This window comes from Aotus nancymaae, unplaced genomic scaffold (genome assembly GCF_030222135.1).
Source record: "Aotus nancymaae isolate 86718 unplaced genomic scaffold, 86718_ANA_hifiasm-v0.15.2.pri h1tg000058l, whole genome shotgun sequence".
Classification (NCBI taxonomy): Eukaryota; Metazoa; Chordata; class Mammalia; order Primates; family Aotidae; genus Aotus; species Aotus nancymaae.
In genome coordinates, this window is record NW_026988472.1 from 46,417,979 (window position 1) to 46,444,100 (window position 26,122).

Genomic DNA, 26,122 nt, shown 5'->3' on the forward strand with positions numbered 1-26,122 from the left:
AGACATCAAATTGAATGAGCATAAATGTCATATAAATTAAAGTGGCGGCTTGGCATCCATCCTAGGTCGAAAAGGGCACTAAAAATCTCAAGAGTAGGGGTAAAAAGTACAAGAAAGTATTATTTTCAAAATCACACTTTCTAGTTGTGAAATGACGGTTGTTAATGTGATTTTTCCTATAAAGCAACTGACCTTGATTCACATATGACATAGTACTTGCTACGTTGAAACATTAGTGACGTCCAAGAGGGGGAGCCATTGAAATGAATACTCCTCCCATAATTGTAGGCTTAGCACTCTGCCAGTTGGTGTTTTCGCTCTGCTTTAGGCAGACTGCCCAAAAGAAGACAGTGGTTGCCCATTTTCTAATCAAAAAGCCATCCCAGTAAATTAAATATGACAATTATGAAGAAGCAGATGGTTCAACTTACTTTCTAAAAATCTCATTGAAGGTTAATGTTACTAATTATTTTATATGGACTTCATCTAACCTCAGTATAGGGGGAAGGGGAAGGCTATGTAGCCCTCTTAAGCGAATGGGTTTATTAACCAATGAGATATAAGCAGCATGCCCCTCTCTGGGGAATCAGAAACAAGTGCAAATATTTGCATTGAGTTTGTTTTAAGGTTATTTTGCCAAATATCTTTTAGGTGAAAACTTGAGAAACTGATGTGGGACAACATTATTATACCTAGGGAATACCCAGGAGAACCACGTGGTCAGGCACAAATGAAGAGCAAATGCCCTCTGACCTAACATCACCTCTTTCATTTATTTATCTTTTTTTTTGGAGACAGAGTCTTGCTCTGTCCCCCAGGCTGGAGTGCAGTGGCGTGATCTCGGCTCACTGCAAACTCCGCCTCCCAGGTTCAAGCAATTCTGCTGCCTCAGCCTCCCGAGTAGCTGGAATTACAGGCACCCACCACCACTCCTGGCTAAGTTTTGTATTTTTAGTAGAGACATGGTTTCACCATGCTGGCCAGCAGGTCTCGAACTCCTGACCTCAGGTTATCCACCCATCTCAGCTTCCTAAAGTGGTGGGACTACAGGTGTGAGCCACCACGCCTGGCCCCCACCTCTTTCTATTGAAGTGTAATGTTACTGTATATATATTTGGGATAAAGTTGACCCTTGAACAACATGGGTTTGAACTGTGAGGGTCCATTTACAAGTGAATTTTCTTCTTCCTCTGTCACCCCTGAGACAGCCAGACTAACCCCTCCTCTTTATCCTCCTCCTCAGCCTATTCAATGTGAAGATGATGAGGATGAAGACCTTTATGATAATCTATTTCCGCTTAATGAATAGTAAATATATTTTCTCTTCCTTATGATTTTAATAACATTTGCTTTTTCTAGCTTACTTTTTCTGTATAAGAATACAATATATAATACATATATAAAATATATGTTAATTGACTATGTTACTGGCAAGGCTTTCAGTCAACAGTAGGCAATTAAGTTTTGAGGGCATCAAAAGTTATACACAAATTTTCTACTGCATGAGGGTCAGAGCCTCTAACTTCCACATAGTTCAAGGGTCAATTTTATATCAAGTATCTACAACTATATCTACATCTCTATCGCCATAGCCACACCCACATCTACATCTATATCTACACTGATATCTGTACCTACATATATCTACATCCACATCGAACTACTCTGTGCCTGGAACTGCCCTAAGTACTAAATATACCCCAGTGCACAAGGCAGACATGAACCTTTCTTTCTTCACAGAGCTCACTGCTTGGATGGTGACAACAAGCACACAGCACAATCAGCACTAAAGTGAAGACATGAACAATCCTCCCATGCGAGGATCAGCTAAGCCAGGCTTAGGCACTAAGGAAAGGCACGGGTGAGTCTGGATGCTGTGTGCACTGAGACGTAGAGGCTGCAAAGCAGTTAGCCAGGTGAAGGAAGTTTGAGGAAAACAGATCCTCTGAGAGGCTGAGCCTTGCTCCCAGTAGCACTACTAGTTTGGTGCTCATTTGACTGCCCTGCATATGGAACAGGAAGCATGAAAAAAAAATAAAGGACTGATACAACTTTGAAGACGGTCCACAGATATGTCTAAACTAGCTGCCACAGAGAAGACTGAAAAACACAGAACATTCAAGCCATGAATGATGAAATAAAACCATAGTCATCCCATACAAAACAATCACAGCCTAAAACGTAACTGCAGATTTCCTTGCAAGGTAGTTGTTACAACTAGGGAACATTAATTTTTTTGGATGGATTTCATTTTACCCCTTGTTGGAAATAATTCCCCCCGCCGATAATTTTTTTTGTAAACCAAAAAGCTTTCTGAAACTTGTCTGACAGTAACAAAAATTGAGAAGCTGGCGTTTTAGGACCATCTGACACGATTACATGGCCCCATAATTTTGACACTCATCTTCCAAACTAACTTTAGCACATCTCTAAGTCCAGGAAGCACAAAAATAGTAACTTTAGTATGTGAAACTCCTCACCCAGAACCTAGAACCATGCAGTATCTGAAATGGTATCTAAAATGGTATCTAATAATGATCCTTGCCATACCCTCCTACGCTTACATATACTCGCTTCCTCTCTTCCCTGGAACTCTTGGAAAGGAGCAAGCATTGAATTTCTTAGTTGGCATGGAATCCTTCTAAAATGGCCTTTTACTTTATACAACATTGGTTATATCAAAGTTTCTCCATAGCGATTGCCAGTATTTCGAGATTATGTTTTTAATTAATTTTGGCACATAAAATTAAATTAAATTTTAAAAATCAGGAAAACAATCTCAAACTCATTCCATCTTCTTGGTTACTATACCATGATAGAGGTAAATGTAAATGTAACTTCCCTCAGCTTTTAATTTTCAGAAAGTTCAGTTCCAGAATTGGTACCCCCTTGGTACAATAATTAAAAGCAGAATAGTTTCCAAAGTGGTCAAATCCAAGGTTTGCTCCCCAAGGTTACCTAACTTATAAGGAGAAAGGAACCCTAGTGATAGGAGAATCATCAACAAACGATGGCTCTGGGGGCTCTCATCTCCTACCGCTAAGCAGCAAACAGTTTTGTTAAACATATTGAACAAATGTTTATTGATCTTCGTGTTGCTCTAGTTCCTGGGGACATAGCAGAGAACAAAACAACAAAATCCCTTTCCCCTCGTGGAGTTTACGTCTTATTACATTATGCTATTATTGTGAATAGCAACCATGCTGCCAGCCATTTAGATAGGGCTTGAGGCTTTTCTGGAAAAATTCACATTATCCAGTCCACATTAGAGGGACACTGCAGAATGACCATGGAGCCAATCAGAGACAGAAAAGAAGAGGGAGCAGAAAGGCTGAGGTCCCTGATGTCTCTCCTGTTTGCCTATGGCCACTTAAGTCAGCCTGCCAAGACATGACCAGAGCATTTAAGTATTTAAGACGTTCAAAGAACACAACAGAAGCATCCATTATTCTGAGACAAGGTTTTTATCATATCCTTGCTAAAATAAAAACCTGACCTCTATCCATTTTCCAAAATTGTCTAGTTTAAAGAGCTAGTTTGAAATGACTACTTTGTAATTTCAAATCAATTTAGCATGCTCATCACTTGATAGCGGCACTTGATTTTCTCCCTTTTCTCACATTGCTCTAACACCACAAATGTTTTAGTTGATTGCTGTTACACAGAGTACATTTCTCAGAATGCATTCCATAGAGGGCTAGTTCTGAGGGTTGTGAATGCATTTGTAAATCTGTATTTTCCTTTTTAAACAAAAAGGTTCTGTAAACATTGCTCACCCTTCACTCTAGGTATTCCAGGTTTGGAGGCCTGTTATGCAAGTCTGGGGGGCGTGGCATACTCACTCAGATCCAACCCCTTCTTTAGGATGATGAATTTGGTTGTGTCAGGGTGAAGGACCCAGAGACAATCCATCTCTCAAAACCAAGAGGTTCAGAGGAATGCTTACTAGGGCTGTCTCACTCGAGCTCTTTCATGCATATGTGAACTCCTGAGAGCCAGCATTGGGCCGGCCTCCTCAGTCCCTGGGAAATAAGTCTTGATCAGTTTATGAATACCATCACAAGTCCCACTGAGGATGGTTTAAGCAGAATGAAAATATATCACCAAATGTAAGGATTATGTCTATACTGGTAATAAAAGAAAGATACATTGAAATGAGCTAATCAATTTTCTTTTTGAATTAGCAAAGATAGAAAAATGCAATGTTGGCAAGGAGGCATTAAAAATTGCTTACAAATCAATTTTAGGAGTGAAAGTATGAAAACTCTTTGCAATGTAACTTGACACAGACACAGAAACATGTAGATATTATGTATGTGTGCCTATGTATATATGTATGTATAGACATATTTAAATCCTAAAAATGTTCCTAAGTTTTTGATCCAGTACTATTTCAGGAATTTATCTCTCATCCTCCAAAACATTTAATTGTATACACTGATATACTTCATTCAAGTATTTTATATAAGAGCAAAGATTTGGAAGAAATCTAAATACTCTATGTTAATGATTAAATAAAACATGGAACATTCATTAATTGGATTTAATAGGATAACAAGCATTACAAAATGTGCTTTTAAAAAAAATACAGTGACATAAAATGCTTGTAATCAAATGTTAACTTTAAAATGCAGAAAACAAAATTGTATTTATGAGTTGAGAATGATTAAATTTTTTAAAGAATCTCCCAATCTACATAGAAAAAGAAAAGTCAGGGAATGTACCAAAACACTAATAGTGATTGCGCTTGGAAAATGGGACTGGCACATTAATGTTTTTTTCATTCCTTCTCTCTGTTTTTCTATGTTTTTGTAATTTCCTTAGTGGACACAAGTTACTCTCATGGTTAATAATAAGGATGTATATTTTTTTCAATTTCTTCAGTCCATCAGCCAGGTATTTGTGCTGTCAATAGGAATCTCAGAGCAGACCCCAAAGATGACCTATAGCTAGAATAGACCGTGCTACTGAGCAAGAAAACATAGGTCACTAAGAAGTCATCAGCCAGAAGGTGATGACAATCACCTACCAGCTTTTACTAGCATAAATAGGTTTTGTTTACCATTTGTTTCAAAGATGGCTATCTGTCTACCAAAAAGTAAACAAAACAAAACAAAACAAAACTGTATTCTTCCAAAGTACAGTCATCAGTGCTCCAGGTTTAAACCAATATTAACTTTTGTGTAGACATTTAGTAAAATAAGTAGCCAAATAACAGGCAAGTCAAAGAAGGGGCTCTAGAGCCTCAAATAACTCTCAAGAGAAGTTATGTCAAAAAAAGAGTGAACAGGTGAAAAATTTATACTTTCCAGGTAATGTAAATGAAACGCCTATTAATAGCATCCATATGACCTTGTAAAAGTTATCAAATTCACCCTTTATTATATGAGTAAGTGGAAATGAATTGCCCATTAATTTTGTGAAAACTTTGCTAGTTGTAATAGTTAATATCACCATCTTTGCAGTTAAAAAACAAAAAACATGTGGGTACTAAATTAATGGCTTTCATATCCTCAACAAAATTTCTTTTAATTCTCCAAGCTAAGCCAGCCCTGTTGAAAGGGTTTGGTTAGAGGCCTAGCTGCCTTACAGTTCACAATTCTCCAGTGCCCTAGAGACGTCTCCTGGGACTGGAATCTGCCGGTGTGCTTGAGAACCGAGCTTAAGCAATTCTACATTATACCTCACACAAGGAGTTGGAGGCTGTAATTGCTATTGGTCAGTGCCCAATACCTACACCAACAGATGCCGGATAGTTAAATTTGTCAACACAGCCAGATAAGTCAGAAATGTCAGGCTTCAGATGTGGCAAGCTGGATTCAGGCTTCTCCGAGTCCTGGAAATGCCAACCAGCTACACGCTGGGAGCACATGGCCTGCCTGAAAATCTCACTCATCTTTATGTCAGTACTTGTGACCCAGATGCAAGTCCTGTGTGCACCATTACCTACCCCATCCCCTGAATTTTTACAAATGGGTACTCTATACTCCATATCTGGTGCAGATCAGCATGTTCAGTCAGAACACAAATCCAAATATGGGGATAAAAATAACAAATGCATCGCAACTCTTCTAGGCTGTTCTATGTTATACTTTATCGATAGAACAAATGACTTTTTTTGCTGCCACGCCAGAGGAAATAAGAAAGAAAGAAGACAAAAAAGAAAAAAGGGAAGGGAGGGAGGCGGGTAAAGGAAGGGAGAAAAGGAGGAAAGAAAAAATGAATATATAAACAAATAAGAAAGGGACACGGGAGCGGTAGCTCACACTTGTAATCCCAGCACTTTGGGAGGCCGAGATGAGTGGATCACCTGAGGTCAGGAGTTCGAGAACAGCCTGACCAACATGGAGAAACCCCGTCTCTACTAGAAATACAAAAAAAAGAAAAAAAAAATTAGCCGAGCGTGGTGGTGGTGCATACCTGTAGTCCCAGCTACTGGAGAGGCTGAGGCAGGAGAATTGCTTGAACCCAGGCGGTGGAGGTTGCAGTGAGCTGAGATCACACCACTGCACTCCAGCATGGGCAACAAGAGGGAAACTCTGTGTCAAAAAAAAAAAAAAAAAAAAAAAAAAGGCCAGGAAGTAGCAGCTTTTAAAATGTATTAGGAACTATATTTTAAAATTTTGCCTAGAAATGCAATTAAAAGATTACCTGCATAAGAAGTGAAAACTTCATAAGAGGGGAAAAAAAGATTACAGGGTTACAGGGGGAAGGCAAAAACAAATTTCATTTGGCTTTGAACAGGAGCCACCATTCTCTTTCATCATCCTAAATACTAACTTAAATTCCTTCATTTCATCATCTCTCAGCTTTGGCACAGAGATATATGGTCCCAATCCTGAAATTCTAGGACTCCACTGTGATTACTTCCTCTTTAAAATGTTACTTTTAATTGTGACAGCTATCACTCAGGGATGGCAAAATAAGTCATGACATTTTTATATTTATGTCAACACAACTGCCTATTCTTATTATCACACATATATGGTGATTTAACTTCAAGTTTTACAGAATGCCTAGAGGTTTCTGTCTTTCATAAGTAGTCAAGTGGCTAAGATTTTCTCTTAAGAGCTCTTATTTTAAAAAATGCATCTGAGTAGCTCTGAAGAGAAATACTTTATTACCTTGTACTTCTTCACAGGTGAAAATGCTATCCTGACTAATGAATTACTTGAGAAAAAAAATATGTACAAATTCCCAATTTTTTTGGAGACAGATATTAGTCAAAAGACAATGTCTTCTGTCGTTTTCCTGAAAATCCGGGTATATTTGTTCTAAAAGCAGCAGTAACAAGAAAACTGCTCTTGCTTTAAAAACAGATCAATGATTTGGTTATTTAAAAATGGGGCCTCTGTACACATAACCCATTTAGAAAGGACATTAGTAGAATATAATGACTCTTTAGAAATTTACAGTTCTTTACACTTCAGTTCAATACCAACTTAATTGTTTTCCAACCCAGAGGGCAAGATAAGCCAAGTCTATCTTAATTCAGATTAATAATGTATCATCTTTTTAAAAATTACCTCTATGGTCAAGAAAATTCTATTGGGGAAATAGAAATGAAACATAAAAGATGATGAAAAAATATCTAAGATTTTTTTTTCTATTTTTTCTTTCTCCCTGAAGTAACAGAAAGAAGTAAAAAGGGGTAGAATGGATATCTTAAGAACAGATTAATAGGGTTGCCAGATAAAATACAGAACACCCAGTGAAATCTGAATTTCATACAAACATGCAAGTCATCTTGTATTTTTACATGCTAAATCTGGCAATTCTATTAGTAGTACTTTATTTCTTCTTAAGAAGTGGACAAATCAAAGCACAGAAGGACAGAGGTAGAAGACACAAAGAAGACAGTTCGAACACTTCTAAACTGGATTTGCACTCCCTGTCCTTCAAACCCATTGATGTAATTGTTACCTTCTTATCCATGAATTTCTAAGTTTGTTACTTTCAAAAATGAAGGAAGTGCACCTTGAAGTGGAATCAAAAATAATTTAAAGTATTTTTACTGTATCCAGACTTAGCTTAAATAGGTTGGTCTTATCTCTAGGGCATCGGAAGCAGAAAGAAAATAATGCAGACACTTAGACCTGAGTTGAAAATTCACAGACATGGGAAGGGGAGAAGAAGGTCTCTCAAAGATGGCGGTCATCTGTCACATGTGGCTCCTTAAATTTAAATTAATTAAGATTAAATAAAATTGGCCAGGCTTGGTGGCTCACGCCTGTAATCCCAGCACTTTGGAAGGCCGAGGCAGGTAGACTGCTTGAGGTCAGGAGTTCAAGACCAACCTGGTCAACATGGTGAAACCCCCATCTCTACTAAAAATACAAAAATTAGCCAGACATGGTGGCACACACCTGTAGTCCTGGCTACTCAGGAGGCTGAGGCAGGAGAATTGCTTGAACCCAGGGGGCAAAGGTTGCAGTGAGCCAAGACTGCACCACTGCACTCCAGCCTACGTGACGGAGTGAGACTGTATCTCAAAAAAAAAAAAAAAAAAAGATTAAATAAAACTAAAACTTTAGTTCATCAGTTGCACAGCTCTATTGATTTCAAGCACTCAAGAGCTACATGTAGCTATTAGCACAGGGTTCCATCGCAGCACAAAGTTTTATTTGACAAAGCTGGCCTAAAGTCTACTAATACCTTACTTGGGAAATTCATGCAGCTAGAACACAGGGATAAGAAGCAGTGGTCAGGACTCACCAAGTTTCAAGTTAATACTCCTCTTAGCCAGAAATTTTAGTTTTGCATCTTGAGAGTGGGTGAGGCCCCTGTGCTCCTGCTCTATCCAGATGCTCCTCAACTCTGAGGAGCTCACCTAGGTAGCTCCAGATATTTTCAGCACATGGCAAAGTGACATCAGGGAGGACAGAGCCCTGGTGCAGAAGTCAAAGCATGTGGCTTCCCAGTGAGCTCTGCACCAGCTAGTCAGTTACTTCGCCTCTTTGTAGCTCAGTTTCCTCATTTCTAAAATGAGGACCAGATACCAAATGACTTCTAAAGGCTCTCCTGCCTCTCAAATGCTATGATTCTATAAGGGGCTGTATTGAGAGACTAATGTCCTGCAAGGGTGAGTGAACCTAGATAATAACCAGAAAGGCTCCTTTTCTAATTTGCTTACAGTCATCACTGAAAGCCGATGAGTTCTGAAAGTACAGTGCACCATGCTGTGGTCTCATTTTTCATAGATGTCTGTGGGTAGCATTAACTTCTGTCTGGGACATTGCCCCTGGAGAAGCTATTTCTTTCTTGACAACAAAGCATCTTAAATGTCAGGAGTCTGATTTGTGCTATTCTCCTCCTCTCCTCTCCCCTTCCCCATTTTAAGCACATCAATAAGGAGATGGGGGTGGGTGGGAAGTAATGACTCTTTAGTAAGCATATTATTCTCTTGGGTATTTTCCTTATGAAAAGAATTCAAATGTTTCTCTTAATAAGTGTTCTGTAAGAAGTTTATGATCCTATATTTAAAAGGGGCTTAGCTCTAAGATAAGGGGTTTGGATTGTAAATCTTTTAAAGGCCTTCTATTCCAAAGGACTGACTCTATGCAATACCAATACTGCTTCCCATGTTGATCTGAAAACCTCAGAGATTACTGAACAACAATGAAGTCATTGAGACATAAGGGGGAATGAATTTAATAGATGATTTACATCAACACTCTCTTGATTACATTTTAAAGTACCTCTTCAGCCACTACTACATTGACATCAGAATTCTGTGAGTAGAAAGCAAATTAGGAAAGGATTTAGGAAAGATATATAAGACTTGGCTACTGGACCCTAAACATTGGCCATATTGATGGAGTGACTCATCACAGATCCAGAAAAAAAGTGATAAACATCATAAGGTAATGTCAGATTTCGTGTCATTACTCCTAAGCAATATAGCCATAAACAAAGTACTGTGCCTTTGGGGGCATCAATTTCCAGCCTTCTCTGCAGTAAGAAGGTCCTAAATGTGATTGCTAAGAACTCAGTCTCATTCCACCATTTTGCCATTCAAGGGTGATACAGAAAATGACCCATAGTGAAGTTAACGTATTTTGTTGCACCATCTAAGTACATCAAGCATTCTGGAGAGCACAAGTAATGCAGATTATTATATACTGAGCAAAAATCTTATATTTTGTTAAAGGCAAAGAACTGACAGCAAAACTGATCATTTCACAAACAAATATTTGGTTTAAACTAGAGCTAGTTAAAAGGGATCATGACCAAGTAAATAGAAAAACTTCATATCTGGAATATTTACAAATTATTTAATTTATATTTCTTAGGAATTTTCTTTTTTTTTTTTTTTTTTTTGAAATTCATACTCTCTCTTTTATGCCATCGACAAGTTCTCTCCTCAGACTGAAAATAAATAAAACCACAATGGCCGCAAGTTTTGGGAAACTACTTTTGATTCCCTTCATGACTTTATTCCTCCATCACAAAGCTGAAGTTCAACATGGCAGCCTGGTACTCACGTTAACTGCCTTAGAACTACTCTAGAAAGACTAGAAACTACAACAACCAAAGCTAGTGATTCATCAAACTCCATCTTCAATTTGCCTTCTACTGCAGTCACAATTTCATTAGGTCTCGTAATGCAACTGGATTCAGATGAAGCTAGGGTTGAATCTCAGCACAGTCACACTTATTAGCTACATAACATCAAAAGATTAACTATTCTGGTGGAAATCTAGAAGATGGGAATGTGATTGCTTATCTTGCAAGCCTTCCTGAGAAATCAATGAGGAAACACATGAGACAGTACCCAGCACATGTTAAGTATTTTGCAAGGGTCTCAGCTACCATTGTTAATTATACAAAATAATAGTATTTACAATTCAGTGATCCTTTCTTGTTTGAAAAGTAAACTCTTCTATACATTCACTGCAATGTATCTTTTTAATGTTTTAATCATAAATTGACCATTTATAATTGTATATATTTGTGGGCTATAACATGTTATATTTACGAATATAATGTAGAATAATTAAATCAAGCTGATTAACATATCCATTACCTACTTACCATTTTTGCTGTGAGAATATTTGAAATTTACTCTCAGCAATTTTTGTTGTTGTTGTTGTTTTTTGAGATGGATCTCATTCTGTCACCCGGGCTGGAGTGCAGTGGCACAATCTCAGCTCACTGCAACCTACACTTCCCGGGTTCAAGCGATTCTCCCAGGAGTAGCTGGGATTACAGGCATGGGCCACCATGTCTGGCTAATTTTTAGTATTTTTAGTAGAGACGGGGTTTCACCATGTTGGCAAGGCTGGCCTTGAACTAATGACCTGAGGTGATCCGCCCACCTTGGACTCCAAAAGTGCTGCGATTACAGGCGTGAGCCACCATGCCCCGCCACTCTCAGCAATTTTGAAACGTATGATACACTATTATTAATTATATTCACCACACTGTGCAATATATCTCACTAAATAACTTATTCCTCATGTCTGAGATTTTGTACCCTTTGACTATCATCTCCTTGTTCCTTCCACCTCTTAGCCCCTATAATCACTCTTCTACTCTCTGCTTCTATGCATTCAATTGTTTTAGATTCCACATGTAAGTGAAGACATGTGGTATTTGTCTTACTGTACCTGGTTTATTTCACTTAGCATAATGTTCTCCACCTTCATCCATGTTGTAAAAAATGACAGGATTTTCTTCTTTTTTAAAGGCTGAGTAGTATTCCTTTGTGTATATATATCACCTTTTCCTTATCCATTCATCCACTTATGGACACATAGGTTGATTCCATAACTTGGCTATTGTGAATACTGCTGCAATGAACTTGGGAGTGGAGGCATCTCTTCGACAAAGTGATTTCAAATCTTTTGGGTAAACATCCAGAAGTGGGATTGCCAGATCACATAGATGTTCTATTTTTAGTTTTGTTTTTTTTTTTTAAATATTTTGAGATGGAGTCTCGCTCTGTCACCCAGGCTGAAGTGTAGTGGCTGGCTCACTGCAACCTCCACCTCCTGGGTTCAAGCAATTCTCCTGCCTCAGCCTCCTGAGTAGCTGGGACTACAGGCACGCGCCACCACACCCAACGAATTTTTGTATTTTTAGTAGAGACAAAGTTTCACCATATTGGCCAGGCTGGTCTTGAACTCCTAACCTTGTGATCTGCCTGCTTCAGCCTCCCAAAGTGTGGGGATTAGAGGTATGAGCCACTGCGCCCGGCCTATTTTTAGTTTTTAAAGAATATATCTTGCATCTAAATAAGTGAATTGCTTTTTTTAAACTTTTGAGTTAAAATCTAGTATATACAATGAAGTACATAAGTGGTAAGTGTATAGCTTAGTGAGTTTTTGCATATGTATAGACCCTTGTAACTAACACCCTTGCCAAGATATAGAAGATATCTAGCACCCAGAAGTTTCCCTCATATGCCTTCCCAGTCAATACCCAATTCTCCCCAGAAGTTTTCATTATTCTGACTTCCGTTACCATAGATTAATTATACCTGTTTTTAATCTTCATATAAACTGAATCACGCTGTGTGTATGTGTGTGTGTTTGTGTGTGTGTGTGTATCTTTATCTGGCTCCTTTCCCTCAAATATGAACTATTGTTCATTCTTGACATCACTGTATAGTATTTTACTCTATAACTATACTACTACTTTTTTTTTTAAGATTCCCATACCCTGGAGGTAAGGCTAGCAAAGGAAGAGCTGCCACAATGGTAACTGAGGTGGTCAATGGCCAGTTGCACCACTCACAGACATAGACACTGGCACTCAGATGTGCTAAGACAAATCTATTGCATGCCTGAAAAAGAATGGAAGGGGAGAGAAGGGACAGAAAGTACTTTAGGATTTCAGAATTTATCTTCTATCACATACCATCCTGCTCATCTAGTCCTCAGAGACTTACAAGAAAAAAACAAAAGAAGTTCCTGACTTGATGCATGGATGTCAAATTAGAAGTTACATTATTAATATCATTTTTATTAAGTCTCATTTACAAGAGAGATTCCCAGCAAGATGTTGATCCATGATTAATTCATTTTAATTATGAATTTCTTATTTACCTGATTTCAACTTCTCTTCAATTATGATACCTTATTAAAAAGCTTTTTTCATCGACATAACTTTTCTTCCTGCCTCTGAGTGAGATTCATTTCACTCTATAATCAATAAGACTAGTGTTCCATTGAGTATCTTTCAGGCAGTTGCTCTGACATTATTTAATCTGTCTTAGAATTTCTTAGAGGCTTTAGATTTAATGCCGTAAAATAGAAATAAACAGCCTTTAATTACCAGGTCTGCCTGAAATAGTGTTAACTGAATTTTAACATATCTGTGCCCCGGAGAATGTTCATGGGATCCACAACAGTGAAAAATATTTATGAAGGTTTCATTTGCAAATTCTGTTACTAAAAAGCTTCCTAATATCATTAGACATTAGACATTCATCTCACTCAGAGACAAAGAAAGGATGGCTTCCCTATTGTTTTAAGATGTTCTTAACTTGGTAATTAAAATAGAGCAATCCATGAACACAAAGTTAAAACTATATACATTAAAGAAAAATAGCCTTCAATAAAATAAGAAAAAACCTTTCCTTTATGTTTTGTTTGCCAATAATTGCATACTTTCATTTCTTTCTAGTATAACTATTAACTGTTCAGCAAATGGTTTTCTTCTGATATGGATGAGAACAAAAAACAAATTTTCTGTAATGATTCTTTAGGGTCAGCCTCTCTGCCTAGCCCCCAACCAGCCCCGTAAGACTAGCTACAACTCTTTATTACAATCTCCTTTTGTGATGAAAAATTCTTGCTCTTTTATATATTTATCATCATCTCCATTTATTACTCTTGATGAAAAGCCTTTTTCCTTCAAGCTGCACCTCTTTTTTCTATCACCCACTGCCAGCCCCTTTGTAGCCAGTGACATATTAGGTAAACACACAAGAACTGCTAAGGCATTTTCATGCAAAGATGATGATGAGTTGGCTACGGTAAAACAAGCAGAGGAGCAGATCATTCATTCTGATTCTTTTATTTCCTGGAAGCAAACTGAATAGGTAAAGAGTGTACCAATTGAACAAGCAGTCAGCCATGACGTACAGACTCTGAGAGGGTTAGATAGACCCCAGAATGCTTTGAGGAGCTCATCTATCAAACTCAAGGCTGAACCACAAGAATTAGAAAAAGTCCCTCCTAATCAATCCATCCTCACACTTTCGTCCTTGGCTGCTCATAAATTTTCCTCTGTTCACCCACTGCATAAACCATTTAGTTTATATTTGGGTGCCAACTCTCCCAAGCTTTTCTCTATCATGTAATTTTCCACAGAAATAGGTTGTTGCTTTGTACCTCATCATTTGAGAGGGTCATTTCACTTGGTGGAAATTTCAGCAGCACTGAGCTCCTTCCAGATGTTATGAGATTTAACTCTGAATACCTTGTTTCACTCGGAAGGGTTGGGATTTGTTTCCAATTATGAGGCAGATAGGGGTGTTCTTGATGTGATTTCCTAAGTAAGGTTTTGATCCTGGGAAACTTGAAAATCTTCAAGTTCAATGAAGAGAAGCAAGAGATGGGTCAGCTCAAAGCTCACCTGAAAGTGGAGTTCTACTTATTTGTGCACATTCCAAATGCCGGAGAGGACTGTCAAAGGAATGATTTTAAAGGCCTTGCATTGCAATTAGGAGGAAACTTACTGTGAGAAAAACAAGGCACTATCTTAAACTCCTCGGAACAGCTTTTTCAAACAAGGTCCCCCTTTCTCTTCAGACTGCTTTACTCGTGGGTTAAGGTGCAGGTTTTTATCTACCATTTTGCTCAGTGACAATCTAAATCATTCTTAGAACCTCTTTGATTCTCCTTCTTTTTCATTGTATTTAATTACATATTAATATACTTTCCTCAAAATTCACCAAAGGCTGTTGTTGTAAACATATTTGTGAAATATACAATTTTTGGTGTAGTTCAGTTTCCTCTCTAAGACTCAATGTGCAAAGGGCAAGTTTTTGTTGATTGGTGTTTCCACTTGGGAATGATTTTCTTATAAATTACTGACCTTGTGACAATTACACAAAGTAACTGAAGGAATGACCTTGTCCCCTCAGTATTACCGATTAAGATCTGTATTCTCAGCAGTGTGGGATCATGGGCAGCAGGTCAGAAAGGGACTTGGCCTCTCTACACTAAGCTGCTCTAAGGTTCTATCACATAGACAGGATGGGAAACACAGAATTTCTTAGTATGCTCTTTAAACTGCCTAGCCCCACAATCTCATGTGATTGCACTGAAATTCTGCACTTAAGGCCATTCAGGTCATGTCCAGTTTCACTGATAACCAACAGATGTTAGCTGATTTGCCAAGGCACCACCCTCCAACTTCTAGCCTGGTGTCTTTCCACTTTACAGTGCTTCCATACCTGTTTCTGCAAGACTTGTCACAGGAACAACTCCCAAACCGTGACTTACAATTGGCAAACATTCCATGAGAAACAGAACATAAAGAATCAAACTCCTCTGGACAGCTTTCTTAAAAGATATGGTAAAAAAAAATGACATCAGCCATCCAAAGCCTACCTAAAAGTCCCTCTGAAATCTAAGCAGGCCTGATGCTTAATTTCTGTATCAGTTAAATAGGTTGGAAGAAGTGGCACAGCGGTTTTTCAAATTATATTTTGAGGAACATTGGTGCATATTATAAATTATCTTCTGATTAATAACTTTTAGAGGAACCATGCAAAACATCTCCTTCTTAGAGAGGTAAAGAATATATGTAAAACTCTGGGATGTCCTTTGGCAAATATACCTACTTATTTTGTTTACCCTTGCATTTTCTAAATTTATCTGAAGGTATAACCTTGTTTTCCTGTAATACTCTTTGCAACTAATTTTAGGAAAACATCCCATTGTGGAAAAGGTCACGGAGTAGAGAGATCTAGTGACCTCTTTCTATGACTCTGGATAAAACTCTTGATCTCTGATCTCCTTCCTCCTTGTCCAGGGATACAGGGGTCTGCCAGACAGTTATCAAGACTTCATCCAGGTCTAACATTCCATTATTTTAAATTCTTTTTTTTTTTTTTGAGACAACAACATCTTGCTCTGTTGCCTAGGTTGGAGTACAGTGGTGCCATCACAGTTCACTGCAGCCTCTATCTCCTGGGCTCAAGCGATCCTCCCAACTCAACCTCCCAGGTAGCTGGGACTGCAAGTATAGGCTACCAAGCCTGGCTAATTCTTGCATTTTTTTTTTTGTAGAGAAATGGTTTCACCATGTTGCCCAGGCTGGTCTTGAACTCCTGGGCTCAAGTGATCCACCAACCTTGGCCTCCCAAAGTGCTGGGATTATAGGTGTGAGCCATCACACTTGGCCTTAAATTCTATATTAATGATGGTAATGCCTAGCTTATTAATTCAAGGTCAAATTCTACAATACAATAAAGATATAATTTGTATGTGTTACATTCAGTGCTACATTGGGGGTGGTATATCATGTAACACAACAATCCATCGTGCCAATTTTTGCGAGGCTGATATAATGGAGGCAGCTTGGCACCATGAAAGCATGCCAAGACTATGAGTTAGAAAGAATTTTACTCCCAGTTCTGCCATCGAACTGTGAGACCTTAGGCCAGTCCTTTCATCTCCCTGGGCCTCACTTGTAACTTAAGAGGGTTGAAGTGAATGACCTCTTGGATCCCCTTCAGTGCTAATATTCCATGACATCAGGCTCAGTGGACTTCTTCAATAAAGATAAGAATGTGTGACTGCTGTGTCTCTGCTTCTGCAACTTGTCATTGACCCTATCGATTAGTTCATGTCAAGGCTTTGATTAGAAATGCAGTTTCTAAATAGACTGTTGTTTCAAAGAGGATCCTGGAGCACCTTTACTGGCGTCATTAACATTCATTCATTCATTCATCAATTTGCTCTCATTTATTAAAAACGTAATATATGCTAGGTGTTGTCCTGAACTCAGGTAGCACAGGCATGACAGAATTCAATGGAAAATAGAGATGAAAAATAATCATTATAAAACAATGTGATAAGGGTTTCATTTTAAATCAGGGGTTCTCAACATTGGCATTATTGACATTTGGAGCCAGATGTTTCTCTGTGGTGGGAGCTGTCATGTGCACTTTAGGAGGTTTACCAGCATCCCTAGCTTTTAGCCACCCCCACAACCCCCACCAGATGTGACAATGTCTTGGGATGTTTCCAGAGTATCCCCAGGGTAGGGGGAAGGTGGCAAAATCTCCCTTGTTTGAGAACCATTAGTTTAAATATATCCTCTTAGTATTAGGAAAATTTCTGTCTGTGTGCTATGCCCCAGTGAGTCTGACTATAACATTTTATGTTTTAAGGATGGAAATCATGCCCTATATTTTTTGAATAATCTCAGTTTTGTGAATATTTATTAAGTACCTACACAGATGTAAGGAGCTATCCTACTCACTGAATATTTTTAAAAACTAGTATGATATAATTTGCCGCCCCTGTTTGGGGCAGGGGGTGGAGCACAGAATATAAGTCATACCAGTTCTATGGGAAAAGTTCCAGAGAAGGGCTATAAACAAGATGAATTAGGAGCAAGCCATTCATCCAACAATGGTTTTCTGAGTCTCTATTATGTTTACAGCCCTGTTTTGGGCTCTGGAGAGAAAGCAGAATTGCTACCAGGAAGGAACCTCCATTCTCATGTTTAACAAACAGTTAATACATATAGTATGTCAAATGGTGGTGAGTGCTTCTGATTAAGACAAGGCTGAGAGATAGGGAATGCTGGGGCTGGGCAGTGGGCAAAATTTTAAAATTGGAGATGCTGGGCAAGTTATTCCCCATATTCCTTAGTAGTCCTGAGGACTGCCCAAGAAGGGAGATGGGCCATCGTATGTAAGCAACACCAAGCACTGAGTTTTGCTTTGGTTCAGCAAATAATTATTGCTCGCTACGCTATGCTAGGACAGTCACCAAGTGTAGGTAAGAAAAGCCCCCAGCTTCTCTGGGTCAGCATCCCCAAGTATATAATCCACTGTGGACACTCACAGCATTTCCTCTGAGCCCTCTCCACCTCCCAGCCCTGCCAGTATCACACCTCTCTGCTGAGCAATCCTTTGGATCTCTCTCCTCTATTTCTGGGTTACCCCATTTTCCCTACCCCCTATGTTTTTCAGCACCCATGTTCACAGGAAAAGAGGTTCCTTTCTCTCTTATCCATTTCTCCTAAGCACCTCTTGTAGCTTTCCTTGCAGCCTTTAAAACTGACTAATCAGGGACTTTTATGTTCTGCTTACTGAAATTCTCTTCTCTCACATAAGCCTTTCTACTTGGGTGCAAAGAGCTGCCTTCACCACCAGACTTTGTGTTTCTGCCCCTGACTCTCAGCACTGGTGTCTGTAGGGATTCTTTGTGCTCCTTCAGTTTCCATCAGGTCTTTTTGCTCTTCCCCAGTCCTTTGGTCTTTCTCCTTCTCTGAAAGTCTCAAGCCTGGTCCACTCTCCCCTGTGGCTCTGTTTCTATGTTGCCTTCCTCTGAGCATGCTTCCCCACCTGTTCAGATTCAGAGGCAGCACATGAGCACACCATTGGGTTCCAGCCCATGGGTGAAGATCCTCTTACGGATTATTCGATCTCATCCCCTGGTATAGTTACTATATTTTGCAGATCTTCCTTCTAGGATCCATCTGTCCAGACTCTATCTCTGGATTATCATGTCAGCAGTCCATTTATAATTTGACCATAGTTGTAATGGTCTCCTAGAAAGTCCTGCTTGCCATCCACCTGCATGTGAAACTAAATAACATGCTAAGATGCAACTACTTTGGTATACATTTGCAACTATATGTAAAATCATATTCTTATCTTGTAACTAGGACAAAATTTCTCCCCCCTCCGCCTCAAAAAAAACCCTTAATAAAGTAGAGGAAAGAGAATAACACTTCATGAGTGTATAAGAACACTTTTGGCCCTCTCTCACCACTCCTATTCAATATAGTACTGGAAGTTCTAGCCAGAGCAATCAGGCAAGAAAAAGAAATAAAGGGTATTCAATTAGGAAAGGAGGAAATCAAATTGTCTCTATTTGCAGATGACATGATTGTATATCTAGAAGACCCCATCGTCTCAGCCCAAAATCTCCTGAAACTGATAAGCAACTTCAGCAAAGTCTCAGGATACAAAATCAATGTGCAAAAATCACAGGCATTCCTATACACCAAGAACAGACTTAAAGAGAGCCAAATCAAGAACAAACTGCCATTCACAATTGCTACAAAGAGAATAAAATACCTAGGAATACAACTAACAAGGAACATAAAGGACCTCTTCAAGGAGAACTACAAACCACTGCTCAACGAAATAAGAGAGGACACAAACAGATGGAGAAACATTCCATGTTCATGGTTAGGAAGAATCAATATCATGAAAATGGCCATACTGCCCAAAGTAATTTACAGATTCAACGCTATCCCCATCAAGCTACCAATGACCTTTATCACAGAACTGGAAAAAACCACCTTAAACTTCATATGGAACCAAAAGAGAGCCCACATAGCCAAGTCAATTCTAAGCAAAAAGAACAAAGTGGGAGGCATCACACTACCGGACATCAAACTCTACTACAAGGCTACAGTAATCAAAACAGCATGGTACTGGTACCAAAACAGAGATATAGACCAATGGAACAGAACAGAGGCGTCGGAGGCGACACAACATATCTACAACCACCTGATCTTTGACAAACCTGAAAAAAACAAGCAATGGGGAAAGGATTCCCTGTTCAATAAGTGGTGTTGGGAAAACTGGCTAGCCATATGCAGAAAGCAGAAACTGGACCCCTTCCTGACACCTTACACTAAAATTGACTCCAGATGGATTAAAGACTTAAACATAAGACCTAACACCATAAAAAACCCTAGAAGGAAACCTAGGCAAAACCATTCAGGACATAGGCGTAGGCAAGGACTTAATGACCAAAACACCAAAAGCATTGGCAACAAAAGCCAAAATAGACAAATGGGACCTAATCAAACTCCACAGCTTCTGCACAGTGAAAGAAACAGTCAATAGAGTAAATCGGCAACCAACAGAATGGGAAAAAGTTTTTGCAGCCTACCCATCTGACAAAGGGCTGATATCCAGAATTTACAACGAACTAAAACAGATTTACAAGAAAAAAACAAACAAACCCATTCAAAAATGGGTGAAGGATATGAACAGATACTTTACAAAAGAAGACATACATGAGGCCAACAAGCATATGAAAAAATGCTCATCATCACTGGTCATTAGAGAAATGCAAATCTAAACTACATTGAGATACCATCTCACGCCAGTTAGAATGGCGATCATTAAAAAATCTGGAGACAACAGATGCTGGAGAGGATGTGGAGAAATAGGAACACTTTTACACTGTTGGTGGGAGTGTAAATTAGTTCAACCATTGTGGAAGACAGTGTGGCGATTCCTCAAGGACCTAGAAATAAAAATTCCATTTGACCCAGCAATCCCATTACTGGGTATATATCCAAAGGATTATAAATCATTCTACTATAAGGACACATGCACACGAATGTTCACTGTAGCACAGTTTACAAGAGCAAAGACCTGGAACCAACCCAAATGCCCATCAATGATAGACTGGACAGGAAAAATGTGGCACATATACACCATGGAATATTATGCAGCCATCAAAAACGATGAGTTCGCGTCCTTTGTAGGGACATGGATGAATCTGGAAACCTTCATTCTCAACAAACTGACACAAGAACACAAAATCAAACATCGCATGTTCTCACTCATAGACGGGTGTTGAACAATGGGAACACATGGACACAGGGAGGGGAGCACTATACACTGGGGTCTGTTGGTGGGGAGTGGGGGGACAGCGGGGGGTGGGGAGTTGGGGAGAGATAGCATGGGGAGAAATGCCAGATATAGGTGAAGGGGAGGAAGGCAGCAAATCACACTGCCACGTATGCACCTATGCAACAACCTTGCATGTTTTTCACATGTACCCCAAAACCTAAAATGCAATTAAAAAAAAGAACACTTTTGCCTAATTTCTTAATAATTTTAATCAACTTTAAGCAAGCTTGGCCTGCCTTAATACCTAAAAGTTGGAACACTGAAGGAGCATGTTTCCTTACAGTCAGTTTCATAGTTTCTATATCAAGAGTGAGAAACCATCCTGATTCTCTCCTTTACAGTTCACAGACCTCTGGATAGGGTTCAAATATTTTTCAATTCTAAACGTGAGGAAATCATATGGCCTGTTGTTTTCTGTATTGGTTGTAAAGACCTCCAGTGACATTAACTAATTCTGTGACCCTAGTTTTGCAGCCCACAGGCATGTCTTGTTGCTTTCACTCCAGTTGATCATCACAGATGTCAGACAGATTACTGGAATCCTATAAGCACAAGTCATTGGGATGGGATTCTTAAAGTTTATATGGAATATGTTCCTCTTTGGCTGAGGACTCCAGCGGGTACCCTGAGAGCCAACTGGGCTTTGGCAACAGAAGCCCTCAGACTCATCCACAGAACTCACCTTGGCTCATTTTCTAGCTGTATGTCAGCATTTTTCTGAATCATCTCAGGTAAATTGCTTTACCTCTCTGTCTCTCTGTCATCTCAACCGTACAGTGGAGAGACTATGAACTCTCTATATCCCTGTGCCATTCTGATGATTAGATAATGTCCAAAAACCACTCCGGGCTCTTCACAAAAGGCTGCTCTGTAAATATAAGATATCACAATTGCTTTGATCAGTCATGTTAGGAAATAAATCAAGCACAGGCGTTCCTGACTTCCAGCATCACAGAACTCTTCCCAGCTATTTTAACAGGCAAGGCAAGGTCGGGTCCTCAAAGAAATGATTATTGCAGCAACTTGCAGTCCCAGTGGGGCTCTGGACACCTTTCACAGGTAGAACAGATACTTGCTTTAGTTCAAGAAAAATAGTTCACATGACAGAAACTAAATTGCTCATCCAAGTTAGCTGAAATATTCTGGAACGTAGGCCCAGCTTATTTTCTCTCTTTTCTACCGTCATGCTGCTGTACATACTCTAATTAAAGGTAAGAAGATAATAACACTTCAATTTCAATTGAAAGTGAAGGAAAACTGTTATGAGTCCTCTTATGCTTTGCTCTTTGAGCTTGCCCTTTTTCTAAACTCAGTACTCATTGTGTAAAACCGTATTTCTGAAAATTTAGTAACATATTTTATAAAGTATTTGCTTTTTACTTTGACATTTTGCCATAAACTGTATATTTATACCTTGAAAAACTCACAAAAAAATTATTCCTTGGAAGAACCTAACTTGTACCTTAAACAAAACATTAAATAATCAAAATAGAGTGGAAAAGATACACTGTTATGGGCTCAGAACAATCGAAGAATGTGTTACCAATGAAAATCACTTTCCCTACCAAGTTACCATACAGTTGAGCCCTAGTACCAGAGTGGAATCCATTAGAAGCTACAACTTTCAATACTGATTTCCCCCAGAGACTCTGCATTCTCTACTCAAAACTTTTGTCCCTACTCCCAGCTTCTCATCCTCAGATCAGAATCACAGGTTCTGGTGCTGAAACATCAATCTACATGTACGTCTACATTAATGAAATAATGAATCCTTGAGTAATCACCAGCATTGTTTCTCAAGTGAAATACCATTGAATGATGCATACTTGAACACCTCTCTTCTTTTTGAGAACCAATATTTATATGCCAAGAATGCTTTATTCTGTTTTGTTAACTCTGCTGCTCACAAACTGCCTTGCTCCCAATTTTACGTTTTGAAAAAGCCCTCTGAAAGATGAACCACACACACACACACACACACACACACATACACACACACAGACACGCATATCAATAAAATGGATATATTTTAATAACATATTACAAATTATCATGTGTCTATTCAATTGAATATTCATTGAAACAAATATTCAGTAGATTTTGTTTTACAGGGTGATAAAAGAAAATACCCTGAAGATCTAAAGAGCAGCAGACTTATTTTGAAATTGTAATTTATATGAAGAGTGTATTGGAAACCATGGACTCACATGTCCACATAACTGTACGTTAGCTCCCTGAGGGCAAATCCAATACCTAGTTTAATTAAAACTTATCCTTCTATTTTTAATGCAGCATGTAAAAGAGCTCAAAGAAGTGGACAAGAGATTTACCAGGCACAAGTTAAGTTTATAGTCACAAAATTCATCAATTACTTGCATGGAATTTATATTGCCAAAGATACTGCTTACTTCAAAGAGTCTTGATTTAAACCCAACGCATGTAAAAATTGTTTACAAAAGATGGTACTAAATTTCATTAAGTGGTTGACATCTTTTAACTTAGAACTTCACCCTTTCCTCAAGATGGTTCCCTAAGGAATAAATAGTGGTAAACTATTTATCTTTAGAAAGGAATGTAAGGCAAAAGTCACATTTCCCAGGGTTTCTGTGTCTCTGAAAGCCATTTCTTACTAGATTTTGGGAAAGCAAACTATTAGAAACACTACTTCAAAACACCAAATGCATTATTAAGATGAGATTTCACCTAAAAGAACACAGAGGCAGAAAAGAATGTACTAATTCATCTCTGTGGTCAAAACTTTGCTTTTCACCAGGATTCTCACTGAAAACACTCCTGTGTCAGGGTCAGAAGTACAATAAAGTTCTGAGTCCTTGGGGACAAGAAGAGATATCATCATGTGGAAAAGCAACTTCTGACCCATAAGTCAGCAGCAAGACAAAATCTCTCCCTTTCTCTACTGATCCATTGGCCAAGAAAATCTAAGACATACATCATCCTCCCAAAAGTGAAATACAACTCCCTCTTTCTCCGTGCAATCTCCCCTCAGCTTACATGTTCCCACACACAGCACACACTTCATGGTTTACCTTTTAATTACTGGATTCCGTCAAGGGTCCTTCCTAATATATCCAGCAGAAATGCAAGACGACGAGTGCTCTTCACCCCCAAGTGGCATTTGACTCCACTCCATGCAATCACTCAGTGCAGTATGGATGAATAGGCCAAGTTCAGGTTCACTGCCCTACAGAGTCTTTATTCCTCATAGCACATGACTAGAGAGCAAGCGAGCACTGCTGCTGGTGATGCTTCACTCCTGTTAAAACTAATTGAAAAGGCATATTGCGAAAAGCTCTCTACAGGCTCACTCTCCTTACCCTTGCTGTGACAAAGTTAAAGCTGTAGCCTTGGAAAAGAACAACAACAGAAAAAATACAATACCAACTGCCTCTCCGGAGGAGTTTTCTCTTCCAGCAAAACATTATCTCCAGCAGGCTTGAAGACAACAGGTGAAACCACAAATGAAGCCTTGAACTTTATTGCCCAAAAGAGCCCAGGCAAAACTGCATGGGTGCCATCCAAGCATCGGTCACCCCCATTGGTGCCTCTTTGCAACGTACCTTGGGTGCACACTGAGGCCAGCAAATAACATCTAATAAACAGCAGAGAACGCGACCGATAGCTTAACCTTGCTCCTGTCTTCAAAGATGCCAGACTGTTCTGTTTGCTCAGGACTCTCCTTTTACCAACATTCAATTTGAATGAGCCAGTGCAAATGCACTGCTCGTCAGCTCCTGAGAACAGGATGCATTTATGTGAAACACGAGGAGAATGCCTAATGCCAAGGCATCCTCTGCATTCCCAGGAGCTTTTATTACAGGGCTAGCTTACATTTCACTGCCAGCACCCGCTGCACTTCTGCGAGCACTGTGACTTCTAGCCAACATCTCATCCACACACTTACACACACCTGAAACGTTGTGATTGTCTGGTTTTAAGAGAGGCACGTTTTGTGAGCTCTCATCTGCACCCAGGGAGATACTCTGAGTGATTGTGATGTTGGGTGAACAGAATGTCATGCTGCTCTTTTCTCTTTCAATCAGCAACTTTCAAGACTGGGAAAAATGACCACCAGATGCATTGTGGTGTGTCAGCTTTATGCTGAGAAGTAACGGCTCTGCAGTCCTTCATTCGAAATGGATCCAGGAAAACAGGCACTGGGGCTTTAATTCATCTTTGTTCCATGACATTAAACACAACCTTAATGAAACCTACTGTCCAAAAAGTGTGTGATCGCATAATAACATGTGGCTACCAGGCCACTGCCAACATCTTATTACCGGTTACCAGCAGTGGAGGAAAGTATTTCTCCTGGTACAGTTAATTTTACATTTTTCCCCTAATGTGACGTTCACATTTGACTGAGTTGCAAAGGCAGCATTGTTATAGTGGCTTTTTTCCCCCTTAAAATTGCCCCAAATATCTAGCCTGGTTTGGGGATTAAATTTGCGTAGCTATGTTGCCCTATGTGCTTTTGTGTTTAGATATATAGGGTAGAATCTCAGTGTGGCCTGGGAGGCTGGAAAATATGTGAGTCTTATTTTTTTCTTTTTCTTTCTTTCTTTTTTTTGAGATGGAGTTTTGCTCTTGTTGCCCAGGCTGGAGTGCAATGGTGTGCTCTCGGCTCCCTGCAACCTCCGCCTCCTGGGTTCAAGCAATTCTCCCACCTCGACCTGTCGAGTAGCTGAGATTATAGGCATGTGCCACCATGCCCGGCTAATTTTGTATTTTTAGTAGAGATGGGGTTTCTCCGTGTTGGTCAGGCTGGTCTTGAACTCCCAACCTCAGGTGATCCACCCACCTTGGCCTCCCAAAGTGCTGGGATTACAGGCATGAGCCACTGGTGAGTCTTCTTTCACAACCTGTGAGTCTGGTAAGCATGCATCTGGATACAGTAGGAGCATTAACCTGAGACCTTTGTTACAGGGAATGAGATGACTGAGGTTGACTGAGACCCTGGGGAAGCAGCAAGCATCCCATTGGGAGGAAGTACCTAGGAACTTTGGCAGGAGTATTTCTTTGGGAAATGCAGACTGTCATCACTCAGGTCCAAGGAGTTCTGCTCTGTTCGGCAGATCAAGAAACTCTATTTGGTCACTTTAACCAGGGCTTACGCAGATCTCTGGAAAGTTATACTAACCAAACTCATAGGAGACTGAGTTATAAGCCAAATAATAATTGATAAATTCGAATTCACCCAATAAATAACATATGGCAAAGCGAATATCTTTCAAATGGTCAGAATTTTCACAT

General features: G+C 39.3%; 1 protein-coding gene across 12 annotated transcripts in view; it reads right to left on the bottom strand.

The window, feature by feature from the left end:
- Positions 1 to 26,122, bottom strand: part of FRMPD4 (FERM and PDZ domain containing 4) — a 900,683-nt gene that overhangs the window by 329,696 nt on the left and 544,865 nt on the right. The window contains exon 1 of one of the 12 annotated variants that reach the window (XM_012435194.2): positions 23,899 to 24,127. The exons of the other annotated variants lie outside the window; for them this stretch is intronic. The gene's annotated coding sequence lies outside the window, so the exon portion shown is untranslated. Of the gene's footprint in view, positions 1 to 23,898; positions 24,128 to 26,122 lie in introns of those variants that run through there. 12 annotated transcript variants of the gene reach the window in all.